Here is a 14,693-nt window from a genome sequence, read left to right as displayed (position 1 = left end):
TAAATGAGTAGCCATCTCGAATTAAACGAGATCCCGATACAATGTTCATGCTCAAAGCTGGCACTAAATAACAATTATTAAGGTTTAAAACTAATCCCGAAGGTAGATATAGAGGTAGCGTGCCGACGGCGATCACATTGACCTTGGAACCATTCCTGACGCGCATCATCACCTCGTCCTTTGCCAGTTTCCGCTTATTCCGCAGCCCCTGCTTTGAGTTACAAATGTGAGCAACTGCACCGGTATCAAATACCCAGGAGCTACTACGGACACTAGTAAGGTACACATCAATTACATGTATATCACATATACCTTTTGTTTTGCCGGCCTTCTTGTCTGCTAAATATTTAGGGCAGTTCCGTTTCCAGTGACCGCTTCCCTTGCAATAAAAGCACTCGGTCTCGGGCTTGGGTCCATTCTTTGGCTTCTTCCCGGCAGCTTGCTTGCCGGGCGCGGCAACCTCCTTGCCGTCCTTCTTGAAGTTCTTTTTACCCTTGCCTTTCTTGAACTTAGTGGCTTTATTGACCATCAACACTTGATGTTCCTTCTTGACTTCTACCTCCGCTGATTTCAGCATTGAGAACAACTCAGGAATGGTCTTTTGCATCCCCTGCATGTTGAAGTTCATCACAAAGCTCTTGTAGCTTGGTGGATGCGACTGGAGGATTCTGTCAATGACCGCATCATCCGGGAGATTAACTCCCAGTTGAGACAAGCGGTTATGTAACCCAGACATAGTGAGTATGTGCTCACTGACAGAACTATTTTCCTCCATCTTACAGCTGAAGAACTTATCGGAGACTTCATATCTCTCGATCCGGCCATGAGCTTGAAAAACCATTTTCAGCTCTTCGAACATCTCATATGCTCCATGTCTCTCAAAACGCTTTTGGAGCCCCGGCTCTAAGCTATAAAGCATGCCGCACTGAACGAGGGAGTAGTCGTCAACACGTGTCTGCCAAGCGTTCATAACGTCTTGGTTCTGTGGGACGGGAGCTTCACCTAGCGGTGCTTGTAGGACATAATCTTTCTTGGCAGCTATGAGGATGATCCTCAGGTTCCGGACCCAGTCCGTATAGTTGTTGCCATCGTCTTTCAGCTTGGTTTTCTCTAGGAACGCGTTGAAGTTGAGGACTACGTGGGCCATTTGATCTACAAGACATATTGTAAAATATTTTAGACCAAGTTCATGATAATTAAGTTCATCTAATCAAATTATTAATGAACTCCCACTTAGATTAGACATCCCTCTAGTCATCTAAGTATTACATGATCCGAGTTAACTAGGCCGTGTCCGATCATCACGTGAGACGGACTAGTCAACATCGGTGAACATCTTCATGTTGATCGTATCTTCTATACGACTCATGCTCGACCTTTCGGTCTTCTGTGTTCCGAGGCCATGTCTGTACATGCTAGGCTCATCAAGTCAACCTAAGTGTTTGCATGTGTAAATCTGTCTTACACCCGTTGTATGTGAACGTCTGAATAAAACACCCGATCATCACGTGGTGTTTTGAAACAGCAAACTGTCGCAACGGTGCACAGTTAGGGGGAACACTTCTTGAAATTATTATGAGGGATCATCTTATTTACTACCATCGTTCTAAGTAAACAAGATGCAAAACATGATAAACATCACATGCAATCAAATAATAAACGTGACATGATATGGCCAATATCACATAGCTCCTTTGATCTCCATCTTGGGGCTCCATGATCATCTTGTCACCGGCTTGACACCGATCTCCATCATCATGATCTCCATCATCGTGTCTCCATGAAGTTGCTCGCCAACTATTACTTCTACTACTATGGCTAACGCGTTTAGCAATAAAGTAAAGTAATTTACATGGCGTTTCTCAATGACACGCAGGTCATATAAAAGAATAAAGACAACTCCTATGGCTCCTGCCGGTTGTCATACTCATCGACATGCAAGTCGTGATTTCTATTACAATAGCATGAACATCTCATACATCACATATAGATCATTCATCATTCATCACAACTTTGGCCATATCATATCACAAACCACTTGCTGCAAAAAACAAGTTAGACGTCCTCTAATTGATGTTGCAAGTTTTACGTGGCTGAATTTAGGGTTCTAGCAAGAACGACTTCTTAACTACGTTAAAGCCACAACGTGATTTGTCAACTTCTATTTACCCTTCATAAGGACCTTGTTCATCGAATCCGCTCCAACTAAAGTGGGAGAGACAGACACCCGCCAGCCACCTTATGCAACTAGTGCATGTTAGTCGGTGGAACCGGTCTCACGTAAGCGTACGTGTAAGGTTGGTCCGGGCCGCTTCATCCCACAATGCCGCTGAAGCAAGAAAAGACTAGTAGCGGCAAGAAAGTTGACAAATCTACGCCCACAACAAATTGTGTTCTACTCGTGCAAGAAGAACTACGCATAGACCTAGCTCTGATACCACTGATGGGGAACGTTGCAGAAAACAAAAATTTTCCTACTCGTTTCACCAAGATCCATCTAGGAGTTCATCTAGCAACGAGTCATCGGATGCATCTACATACCTTTGTAGATCGCGTGCGGAAGCGTTCAAAGAACGGTGATGATGTAGTCGAACACGATGTGACCCAAATCACCGATGACCAAGCGCCGAACGAACGGCACCTCCGCGTTCAACACACGTACGGGACGGGAGACGTCTCCTCCTTCTTGATCCAGCAAGGGGGAAGGAGAGGTTGATGAAGATCCAGCAGCACGACGGCGTGGTGGTGGATGCAGGGCGTCACAGTAGCAGGGCTTCGCCTATACTACGAGAGAGAGACGTAACGGGGAGAGAGGGAGGCGCCAGGGGCTGGTGTATGAAGTCCCTCCTCTCCCCCACTATATATAGGGGTGCTAGGGGGGCGCCGGCCCTAGGAGATGGAATCTCCTAGGGGGGCGGCGGCCAAGGGTGGGGGGGCTTGCCCCCCAAGCAAGGGGGCGCCCCCTTTAGGGTTTCCCCTCAACCCTAGCCGCATGGGCCCTAGGGGAGTGGCGCCCCAGCCCACTTTGGGCTGGGTTCCCTCCCACTTCAGCCCATAGGGCCCCCCGGGATAGGTGGCCCCACCCGGTGGACCCCCGGGACCCTTCCGGTTGTCCCGGTACAATACCGGTGACCCTGAAACTTGTCCCGATGGCCGAAACAGCACTTCCTATATATAATTCTTTACCTCCGGACCATTCCGGAACTCCTCGTGATGTCCGGGATCTCATCCGGGACTCCGAACAACATTCGGGTTACTGCATATACATATCTTCACAACCCTAGCGTCACCGAACCTTAAGTGTGTAGACCCTACGGGTTCGGGAGACAAGCAGACATGACCGAGACGACTCTCCAGTCAATAACCAACAGCGGGATCTGGATACCCATGTTGGCTCCCACATGCTCCACGATGATCTCATCGGATGAACCACGATGTCGAGGATTCAATCAACCCCGTATGCAATTCCCTTTGTCAATCGATATGTTACTTGCCCGAGATTCGATCGTCGGTATCCCAATACCTCGTTCAATCTCGTTACCGGCAAGTCACTTTACTCGTACCATAATGCATGATCCCGTGACCAGACACTTGGTCACTTTGAGCTCATTATGATGATGCATTACCGAGTGGGCCCAGTGATACCTCTCCGTCATACGGAGTGACAAATCCCAGTCTTGATCCATGTCAACCCAACAGACACTTTCGGAGATACCCGTAGTCTACCTTTATAGTCACCCAGTTACGTTGTGACGTTTGGTATACCCAAAGCACTCCTACGGTATCCGGGAGTTACACGATCTCATGGTCTAAGGAAAAGATACTTGACATTGGAAAAACTCTAGCAAACGAACTATACGATCTTGTGCTATGTTTAGGATTGGGTCTTGTCCATCACATCATTCTCCTAATGATGTGATCTCGTTATCAATGACATCCAATGTCCATAGTCAGGAAACCATGACTATCTGTTGATCAACGAGCTAGTCAACTAGAGGCTTACTAGGGACATGTTGGTGTCCGTTATTCACACATGTATTACGATTTCCGGATAACACAATTATAGCATGAATAAAGACAATTATCATGAATAAGGAAATATAATAATAATGCTTTTATTATTGCCTCTAGGGCATATTTCCAACAAATTTTTCATTATAGAACTTGGCTTGTATATTCCAACGATGGGCTTCCTCAAAATGCCCTAGGTCTTCATGAGCAAGCAAGTTGGATGCACTCCCACTAGTTTTCTTTTGTTGAGCATTCTTAGCTCTAGTGCATCCGTTGCATGGCAATCCCTACTCCTTGCATTAACATCAATTGATGGGCATCTCCATAGCTCATTGATTAGCCTTGTTGATGTGAGACTTTCTCCTTTTTTGTCTTCTCCACACAATCCCCATCATCATATTCTATACCACCCATAGTGCTATGTCCATGGCTCACGCTCATGTATTGCGTGAAGGTTGAAAAAGTTTGAGATTATTTGAGTATGAAACAATTGCTTGGCTTGTTATCGGGGGTATAGAAGTTGGGAACATCTTTGTGTGACGAAAATGAAGCATAGCCTAACTATATGATTTTGTAGGGATGAACTTCCTTTGGCCATGTTATTTTGAGATGACATAATTGTTTGATTAGTATGCTTGAAGTATTATCATTTTTATGTCAATATGAACTTTTGTCTTGAACCTTTCGGATCTGAATATTCATACCATGATTAAGAAGATTTACATTGAAATTATGCCAAAGTATCACTTCGCATCAAAAATTCTCTTTTTATCATTTACCTACTCGAGGACGAGCAGGAATTAAGCTTGGGGATGCCTGATACGTCTCCAACGTATCTATAATTTTTGATTGCTCCATGCTACTTTATCTACTGTTTTGGACTATATTGGGCTTTATTTTCCACGTTTATATTATTTTTGGGACTAACCTATTAACCGGAGGCCCAGCCCACAATTGCTGTTTTTTTGCCTATTTCAGTATTTCGAGGAAACAGAATATCAAACGGAGTCCAAACGGAATGAAACCTTCGGGAACGTGATCTTCTCACCGAACGTGATCCAGGAGACTTGGACCCTACTCCAAGAAGTTTCCGGGGAGATCACGAGGGTGGAGGGCGCCCCCCTGGGCGCGCCCCCCTGCCTTGTGGGCCCCTCGGAGCTCCACCGACGTGCTCCTTCCTCCTATATATACCTACGTACCCCCATTAGACCAGAGATGGAGCCAAAAACCTAATTCCACCGCCGCAACTTCCTGTATCCACGAGATCCCATCTTGGGGCCTGTTCCGGAGCTCCGCTGGAGAGGGCATCCATCACGGAGGGCTTCTACATCAACACCATAGTCCTTCCGATGAAGTGTGAGTAGTTTACTTCAGACCTTCGGGTCCATAGCTAGTAGCTAGATGGCTTCTTCTCTCTTTTTGGATCTCAATACAACGTTCTCCCCCTCTCTCGTGGAGATCTATTCGATGTAATCTTCTTTTTGCGGTGTGTTTGTTGAGACCGATGAATTGTGGGTTTATGATCCAACTTATCTATGAATAATATTTGAATCTTCTCTGAATTCTTTTATGTATGATTGAGTTATCTTTGCAAGTCTCTTCGAATTATCCGTTTGGTTTGGCCACCTAGATTGGTAGTTCTTGCAATGGGAGAAGTGCTTAGCTTTGGGTTCAATCTTGCGGTGTCCTTACTCAGTGACAGAAAGAGTTGCAAGGCACGTATTGTATTGTTGCCATCGAGGATAACAAGATGGGATATTTATCATATTGCATGAATTTATTCCTCTACATCATGTCATCTTGCTTAAGGCGTTACTCTGTTTTTAACTTAATACTCTAGATGCATGCTGGATAGCGGTCGATGAGTGGAGTAATAGTAGTAGATGCAGGCAGGAGTCGGTCTACTTGTCACGAACGTGATGCCTATATACATGATCATACCTAGATAACCTCATAACTATGCTCAATTCTATTAATTTCTCAACAGTAATTTGTTCACCCACCGTAGAATATCTATGCTCTTGAGAGAAGCCACTAGTGAAACCTATGGCCCCCGGGTCTATTCTCATTATATCAATCTCCATTACTTTATTTTACTTGTTTTGCTTTTACTTTTCACTTTGCATCTTTATACCAAGAATACCAAAAATATTATCTCTATCAGATCTCACTCTCGTAAGTGACCGTGAAGGGATTGACAACCCCTAAGCGTTGGTTGCGAGTTGCTACCGTTTTGTGCAGGTACGAGGGACTTGCGCGTGACCTCCTACTGGATTGATACCTTGGTTCTCAAAAACTGAGGGAAATACTTATGCTATTGTGCTGCATCACCCCCTCCTCTTCGGGGAAAACCAATGCTAGCTCGAGACATAGCAGCGGGCCTCCCTGCCTCATGGCCTCCTCGTTGATTTCTTAACGTTCACTCCAAGTCCTCTGGATCACGTTTGTTCCAAAAATAACTCTCCCGAAGGTTTCATTCCGTTTGGATTCTGTTTGATATTCCTTTTCTGTGAAACACTGAAATAGGCAAAAAAACAGCAATTTGCACTGGGCCTTGGGTTAGTAGGTTAGTCCCAAAAATAATATAAAAGTGTATAAATAAGCCCATTAACATCCAAAACAGATAATATAATAGCTTGGAACAATCAAAAATTATAGATACGTTGGAGACGTATCAAGCATCGCCAAGCTTAATTCCTGCTCGTCCTCGTGTAGGTAAATGATAAAAACAGAATTTTTGATGTGGAATGCTACCTAGCATATTTCTCAATGTAATTTTCTTTATTGTGGCATGAATGTTTAGATCCAAAAGATTCAAGACAAAAGTTTAATATTGACATAAAAATATTAATACTTCAAGCATACTAGCAAAGCAATCATGTCTTCTCAAAATAACATGGCCAAAGAAAGTTATCCCTACAAAATCATATAGTCTGGCTATGCTCTATCTTCATCACACAAAGTATTTAATCATGCACAACCCCGATGACAAGACAAGCAATTGTTTCATACTTTTGGTGTTCTCAAACTTTTTCAATCTTCACGCAATACATGAGCGTGAGTGAGGGAGTCCTGGATTAGGGGGTGTTCGGATAGCCGGATTATACCTTCAGCCGGACTCCTGGACTATGAAGACACAAGATTGAAGACTCCGTCCCGTGTCCGGAAGGGACTTTCCTTGGCATGGAAGGCAAGCTTGGCGATACGGATATGTAGATCTCCTACCATTGTAACCTACTCTATGTAACCCTAACCCTATCCGGTGTCTATATAAACCGGAGGGTTTTAGTCCGTAGGACAACATACACAACAACAATCATACCATAGGCTAGCTTCTAGGGTTTAGCCTCTCTGATCTCGTGGTAGATCTACTCTTGTACTACCCCTATCATCAATATTAATCAAGCAGGACGTAGGGTTTTACCTCCATCGAGAGGGCCCAAACCTGGGTAAAACTTCGTGTTCCTTGCCTCCTGTTACCATCCGGCCTAGACGCACAGTTCGGGACCCACTACCCAAGATCCGCCGGTTTTGACAGCGACATTGGTGCTTTCATTGAGAGTTCCTCTGTGTCGTCGCCGTCAGGCTTGATGGCTCCTACGATCATCAATGGCGATGCAGTCCAAGGTGAGACCTTCCTCCCCAGACAGATCTTCATCTTCGGCGGCTTCGCACTGCGGGCCAATTCACTTGGCCATCTGGAGCAGATCGAAAGCTATGCCCCTCGCCGTCAGGTCAGATCTGGAAGCTTAAACTACACGGCTGACATCCGCGGGGACTTGATCTTCGACGGATTCGAGCCACTGCCGAGCGTGCCGCACTGTCACGACGAGCATGATCTAGCTCTGCCGCCGAACAGTGCCCCGGAGGCCGCACCCGCATCGGTTTCGACCCTTAATTCGGAGCCAACTGCGCCGATCGAGGATGGGTGGTTGGACGCCGCCTCGGGGGCTGCGATCCCAACGGCGATCGAGCCGAACACCAGCCCCGCACTCTGCGAGACTCGTGACTCCAAGGAGCCGGACTCCTCTCCAGACTCCAAACCCTCCGTGCCCATGCCGATCGAATTCGATTGGGCGCCGATCATGGAGTTTACTGCCGCGGACATCTTTCAGCACTCGCCTTTCGGTGATATTCTGAAGACACTGAAGTCTCTCTCTTTATCAGGAGAGCCCTGGCCGGACTACGGTCAGCAAGGTTGGGATTCGGACGATGAAGAAATTCAAAGCCCACCCACCACCCACTTTGTAGCCACTGTCGACGACTTAACCGACATGCTTGACTTCGACTCCGAAGACATCGACGGTATGGACGCCGATGAAGGAGACGATGAAGAACCAGCGCCTATCAGGCCCTGGAACGCCACCTCGTCATATGACGTATACATGGTGGACGCACCAAACGATGACGACGAGGAGCGGAAGGACGCACCGAAGGCTTGTTCCCTCGAAAAGCAGTCAAAGCGGCGACACAAGCGCCGCCCCAAATCCCGCCTCGACAGAAATAGCGAGCACACAGACCCAGCGGGCGAACCGCTGCCGGACAACGGCAACCCGGATAATCAAACCGAACAAACGAATCCTATCAAGGATAATGGTCCGGACGATGTAACGCCAGGCAGGCACCCGGAGCAGCAGACTACCCGTAGAAGGCTTGTTGCCACCGCGAGGAGTCTAAAAAAACAGAAGCAAAGGCTCCAGGCTGCGCAAGACACACTCCACATCAGATGGAGCAAAATACTCAACACAGCAGCGAGGTACGGCGACAATCGCCCCTCCAAGAGCTACCCAAAGCGGAAGCTGCTACCCGAATTCGATGAGGAGGCCTCAGACCCCCCACAACAAAATATCAAAGCAGCCACCTGGTCGGATAGACGACCCCTCTACCAACACAGAGCGGCATACAACGCCGCTCACAATACAATACGCGACCCATGCGAGGGCTCGCACCCAAAGGACGGCGCAACAAGATCCATCTATGGACCAGGCAAGAGCGCCCCAGCATACAATGCAACACAACAAACATCCGAACAACGCGGTACACCCAGCTATAGGGGCGCCGCACACCCCCTATGTTTCACCGATGAGGTGCTGGACCATGAATTTCCAGAGGGATTCAAGCCCGTAAACATAGAAGCATACGACGGAACAACAGACCCTAGGGTCTGGATTGAGGACTACATCCTTCACATCCATATGGCTCGAGGAGATGATCTCCACGCCATCAAGTACTTACATCTCAAGCTCAAAGGGCCAGCTCGTCACTGGCTCAAAGGCCTCCCTGAAAGCTCCATTGGAAGTTGGGAAGAGCTCGAAGACGCCTTTCGGGCAAATTTTCAAGGGACTTATGTCCGACCTCCGGATGCGGACGATTTGAGTCATATACCTCAACAGCCCGGAGAGTCAGCCCGAAAGCTTTGGAACATGTTTCTTACTAAAAAGAACCAGATTGTCGACTGCCCGGATGCCGAAGCCTTGGCAGCTTTCAAGCATAGCGTCCGTGACGAATGGCTCGCCAGACACCTCGGCCAAAATAAGCCGAGAACGATGGTCGCATTAACAAACCTCATGACCCGCTTTTGCGCGGGTGAGGACAGCTGGCTAGCCAGATGCAGCACCAGCGACCCTAGTACATCTGAAGTTAGAGATGGAAACGGGAAATCACGACGCAACAGCAATAACAAACGCCGGATTAAAGAAGACAGCACGAAGGGCATGGCAGTAAATGCCGGATTCAAAAGCTCTCGGCCAGGTCAAAAGCCGCCCCCTAAAGGCACCAGGGATGAACTGTCCAGCCTCAACAAAATTCTGGACCAAGTATGCCAGATCCATAGTACCCCTGGTAAACCCGCTAATCATACCCACAGAGAATGTTGGGTCTTCAAGCAGTCCGGCAAGCTCAACGCCGTACACTAGGGGGAGTATACACCAAGTGAAGACGAGGACGAGCCCCCCAAGCAAGACACGGGGGAACAAAAGAAATTTCCACCAGAAGTCAAAACAGTAAACGTGTTACACGGGATCAAGGGAAAAAACAACGCGGCACTCTCAGGAAAATATACCCAAGTGCCTGTCACCGCGAAGTCCTGCCACTGGTCGTCTCAACCGATCACTTTTGACCATCGCGATTACTCAGCAAGTATCCGACACGCAGGATGGGCTGCCCTGGTATTAGACCCAGTAATTGGCGGATATCACTTCACACGAGTCTTGATGGACGGCGGTAGTAGCCTAAACCTAATATATCAGGATACAATCCGCGGGATGGGGTTAGACCCCAAACAAAATCGCCATAGCAATACTACCTTTAAAGGAGTAACGCCAGGCCCTGGGGCTCGTTGTACGGGCTCCCTCTTACTACAAGTTATATTCGGCTCCCCCGATAACTTCCGTCGCGAGCATTTAACTTTCCACATCGCTCCGTTTCAAAGTGGCTATCAAGCACTGCTCGGACGCGAAGCTTTCGCTCGCTTTAATGCAATACCACACTACGCCTCCCTCACACTCAAGATGCCCGGTCCACGTGGCATCATTATAGTGCATGGAAATATCAAGCGCTCTCTGCGCGCCGAAGAAAGTGAGGTTGCCTTGGCAGCTGCACATTAAAGGCGTCCAGACCAGCGAAAGCATCCAATAGGTCGTCAAGACCTCAGACACAACTAATCAAGTTCGACGCCGCTATTTATACCGAATAAGTGGTCACACCCCTATTTGTCAATACAAGGGGCTCAACGCGCGTAGACAAGTGGCAATTTCTTATCATCTTCAATTATACATGGTTTCTTTAAAAACTATCTTTTTGCACGATAACTTTTTCACTTAACTTCCTCTCTTTTACAGACGATCACCGTGCTACACCCGTCCAGGATATGGCACAACGGAGACACAGGCGCAGACGTGCAGCAGGGACCCGCTCCAAGGATTCTTTTTAGATTAAGACCCTGCGTAAACCTTTTTTTACTGTCTCTTATTGATACATATCCACCGTTGAGAAGGATGCTGATGTCTTGGCATGTGGCCACGCCAGAACAATGCACGTACCTGGACACAAGGGGCTTCTTACAAAGGCCATTATTTAGGCCCGGTTTATACCACAAAGACCGAATACCATAGGGAGTGTTCGGTGTCGCGAGTTAGGCCCTATATGCATCAGCTCTGAATCATTGTCTTTGGTAAAATGTTGGGTTTGCCCGGCTCCTGCGTTTTGGTGCCTTACGTTCCGCTTTACCGGCTAAGATAGCACCAGGAGAACTACTGCGATTGTGCCCTGGTTCATCCGGACGAGCACCTCAGTAGAGAAAGCCGAAAACTGACTGTCATGATATAGCGTGAGACTGGTCAACCACTCGATGACCTGTGGGAATGTTAGAATTCCTCCGCCTTAACGAAGGGCCGTTTTCCGGCCAGGCATGTACGCACCCCAGAATCGGGAGAGTGCGGAGCCACCAGGGGCTATCTAGTAGCCCCACTATCAAACTCCTATGGCTAAGTGAAAGTGTTAAAGCATTATAGTCGGGTTGCCTCGCTCGCTCCGCTATCACCTCCTTAATAGGACCAAGACGTTGGGTTAATTGTGAACGCGTGTTTTTGCGAGCACCTCCACATTATATGCGTGGGGGTTGAAGCCGACGACTGCAATCTTTCAGGTTATACACATGTATACATAAACGGCCGCCCAGGAGGCATCATACTACTTTCAGGCAAAAGTATAAAAATAGCCTTATAAAAATTCATAAAAGCATTTTGCTTACAATGAGATTACATATCACTCAAACATAATATTTTTTGAGCATTGGGTCTCTATCAAACGGGCACCCTCAAGAACTTCTTCAAAGTAGTGCTCTGCAGCCTTTCGACCTATGGCTGAAGCCCGCGCTGCAACATTGGTAGCATCCATCTCCGCCCAGTTTGCCTTAACACGGGCAAAGGCCATCCGTGCGCCCTCTATGCACGCCGACCTCTTCATCGCATTAATGCGCGGCACCACGTCAAGGAACTGCTGCACCAAGCTGAAATAGCTGTTCGATTTTGACCCTTCCGACCATAGCTGATCCACAACAGACCTCATGGAGAGCCCGGACAACCTATTTAGTTCGGCCCATTCGGCTAATTGATCAGTCAATGAAAGCGGACGCTCGGGAGAATGGAATTGTCTCCAAAACAGCTGGTCTACTTCACGGTCCGGCTGACCCTGAAATATTTGGCCGCATCCACAGCGCTCACCGCCAAATCCATATGTACATCCTCCGAACTCCACAGCCGATCCAGAGGGGCATACCGTGGATCTCCGAACTTCCTCCGCAACATAAAGGATTTCCCAGCTACAATATCCCCGGTTTCCCGCAGCTCCTCCTTCTTTACCCTCATAGCAGAGCGGAGGTCTTTTCTCGTCGCAGCAGCCTTCTCAAGGTCCGATGCCTTCGCCTGGTTTTCCTTTTCAAGAACCCGGCAACGGTCGGCGGCGGCTTTTAATTCTATGGCCATCTTGGCCATCTTGTCTCGGCTCTCGCCATTTGCGGCCTTCTCGACTTGCAACTCTTCGGCCGCCTTCAAAGCAGCCGCATTACCCAACCTCGCTTGTTCCTTGGCTCGGGCAAGTTCTGCCCGCAAGGCTTCAACAGTGGCAGATCCATCTACAGTCACAACATATTAAAGATACTGGCATTATGATGCTCTTCCTATGTGACGTTTACCAGATAATGACACTTACCCTGTGCCTCGTCAAGCCTTTTGTTAACAAGCTCGATGTCGGCGTCTGCCGCATCCAACTTCCGTTCTAAATGGGCAAACTCGCTAGTCCGGCTAGCCACCGGAGCTTCCATCACCTGCACATAGAGGCAGTATGGTTATTACCTGGGAATATGATCCTCTGTTCGTCGTCGTTTCCGACGACAACCAGAGTCTCAGGGGCTACTATCTACACAGGGCACACCTAGCATGTGCAGGACTATCACACATTCTTTTGCGTACCTCAAAGCCTGTCAGTAGACTCATAAAAGCTTCATGCAATCCGCTTTCGGCGGACGATATTCTCTCCATCACCGTATTCATCAACACACGGTGTTCATCTGAGATGGCCGCTCGCCCCACCAACTCCCTCAGAACATCCGATCACACACTAGATGGTGCTGGACTCTTTTGTCTCCTCTCTTCGGGAGCCGGACACTGGGAGCTTCGGGGGTCAATGGGATTATCTTCTGGCCTCACCGGACTCGGAGAGGCCCTCCGCGACGACACTTCAGGGTCGCCCGCTTCTGGAGCGGAGGAGTCCGGAGGAGGCGTTTCGCTCTCCATCATCTCTGGAAGAAGATCCCCCGAAGACGAGCTCATTTGAGAGGGGCTAAGGCCTGAACTGCAAAAATATATGCGGTGGTTATCTTCCCAGAAGAAAAAGATGGCATATCTATACTATTAAAGTATTTCGGGTCACTTACGACTCGCGGGGGAATTGATCCCCCCCGCGGACTTTGTGCGGCAACGGCGCCCCCCAAGGTAGGACCCTCTGTGGGAGACTTCCTCTCCCGTTTGGAAGCTTCGGCTTCCGAATCCCCGGGCGCAGTCCTTTTCCTCTTTTGGTCGTCTTCCTTCATGAAGACACTCTCTCCCTCGGCTAGAATAGGCAGCATTGGGGGCCCGCGTCCGTCCGCATTATCCTCCACAGTATCTTCCTTCAGGGGCTCCGGGCAAGGTGCGGTCTGGACCATCTTTTCCAATACTGGATTTTCCAAACCCTCAGGGAGGGGGGCCGAACACCAAATCAACTTCGCCTTTGTTAGCCAGTCCTGGTCAAAAGGTGAACTCTCAGAAATAACTTCGTGACAAAGGAGAGATAGTATGTTCGGCCGGAAGATGCCTTACCTGTTCGGCGGCGCGGTTACTACTCAGGCCCATGTCCTTGGTGATTTCCGGACACTCCACCTGAGGTCCGAAGAATGACTTGTACATCTCCTCGTGCGTCAGGCCGAGAAAGTTTTGAATGACACGCGGTCCCTCGGGATTGAACTCCCATAGGCGAAGAGGCCGGCGTTTGCAAGGCTGGACTTGACGAACCAGCATAACTTGTATTACCGCAACCAAACTGAAATCTCCATTGAAGAGATCTCGAATGCGGTTTTGCAGTATAGGCACGTCCATGGCTGGACCGCAGCTCAGACCTCTGCAGATCCATGACATCAGTTGTGGTGGAGGGCCCGAGCGGAAAACAGGGGCGGCCGCCCACTTGGCACTTCTAGGAGCCGTGATGTAGAACCACTCCTGTTGCCACAATTCAGACACCTCTGGGATGGAACCTTTGGGCCACGGAGCTCCCATCATCTTGCGTATTGAGGCGCCTCCACACGCTGCATGTTGCCCCTCGATCATCTTCGGCTTCACTTCAAAGGTCTTGAGCCATAGGCCAAAGTGAGGGGTAACCCGGAGGAAGGCCTCGCACCTGACAATAAATGTCGTGATGTGAAGAAAGGAGTCCGGAGCTAGATCATGGAAGTCTAGACCGTAATAAAACATCAAACCCCTGACGAAAGGATCCAGAGCAAGGCCTAGACCTCGGAGGAAGTGGGAGACGAACACGACATTCTCGTTGGGTTCGGGGGTAGGGACGGCCTGCCCTCGGGGAGGCAGCCAATGCAAAATCTTGGCGGTCAGATATCTGGCCTCCCTCAACTTTTTGATGTCTTCCTCCGT

Source organism: Triticum urartu, chromosome 6A, assembly GCF_056163025.1.
Source record: "Triticum urartu cultivar PI428250 chromosome 6A, HENAU_Tu73, whole genome shotgun sequence".
Taxonomy (NCBI): domain Eukaryota; kingdom Viridiplantae; phylum Streptophyta; class Magnoliopsida; order Poales; family Poaceae; genus Triticum; species Triticum urartu.
Note: the sequence above shows the minus strand (reverse complement) of the source record.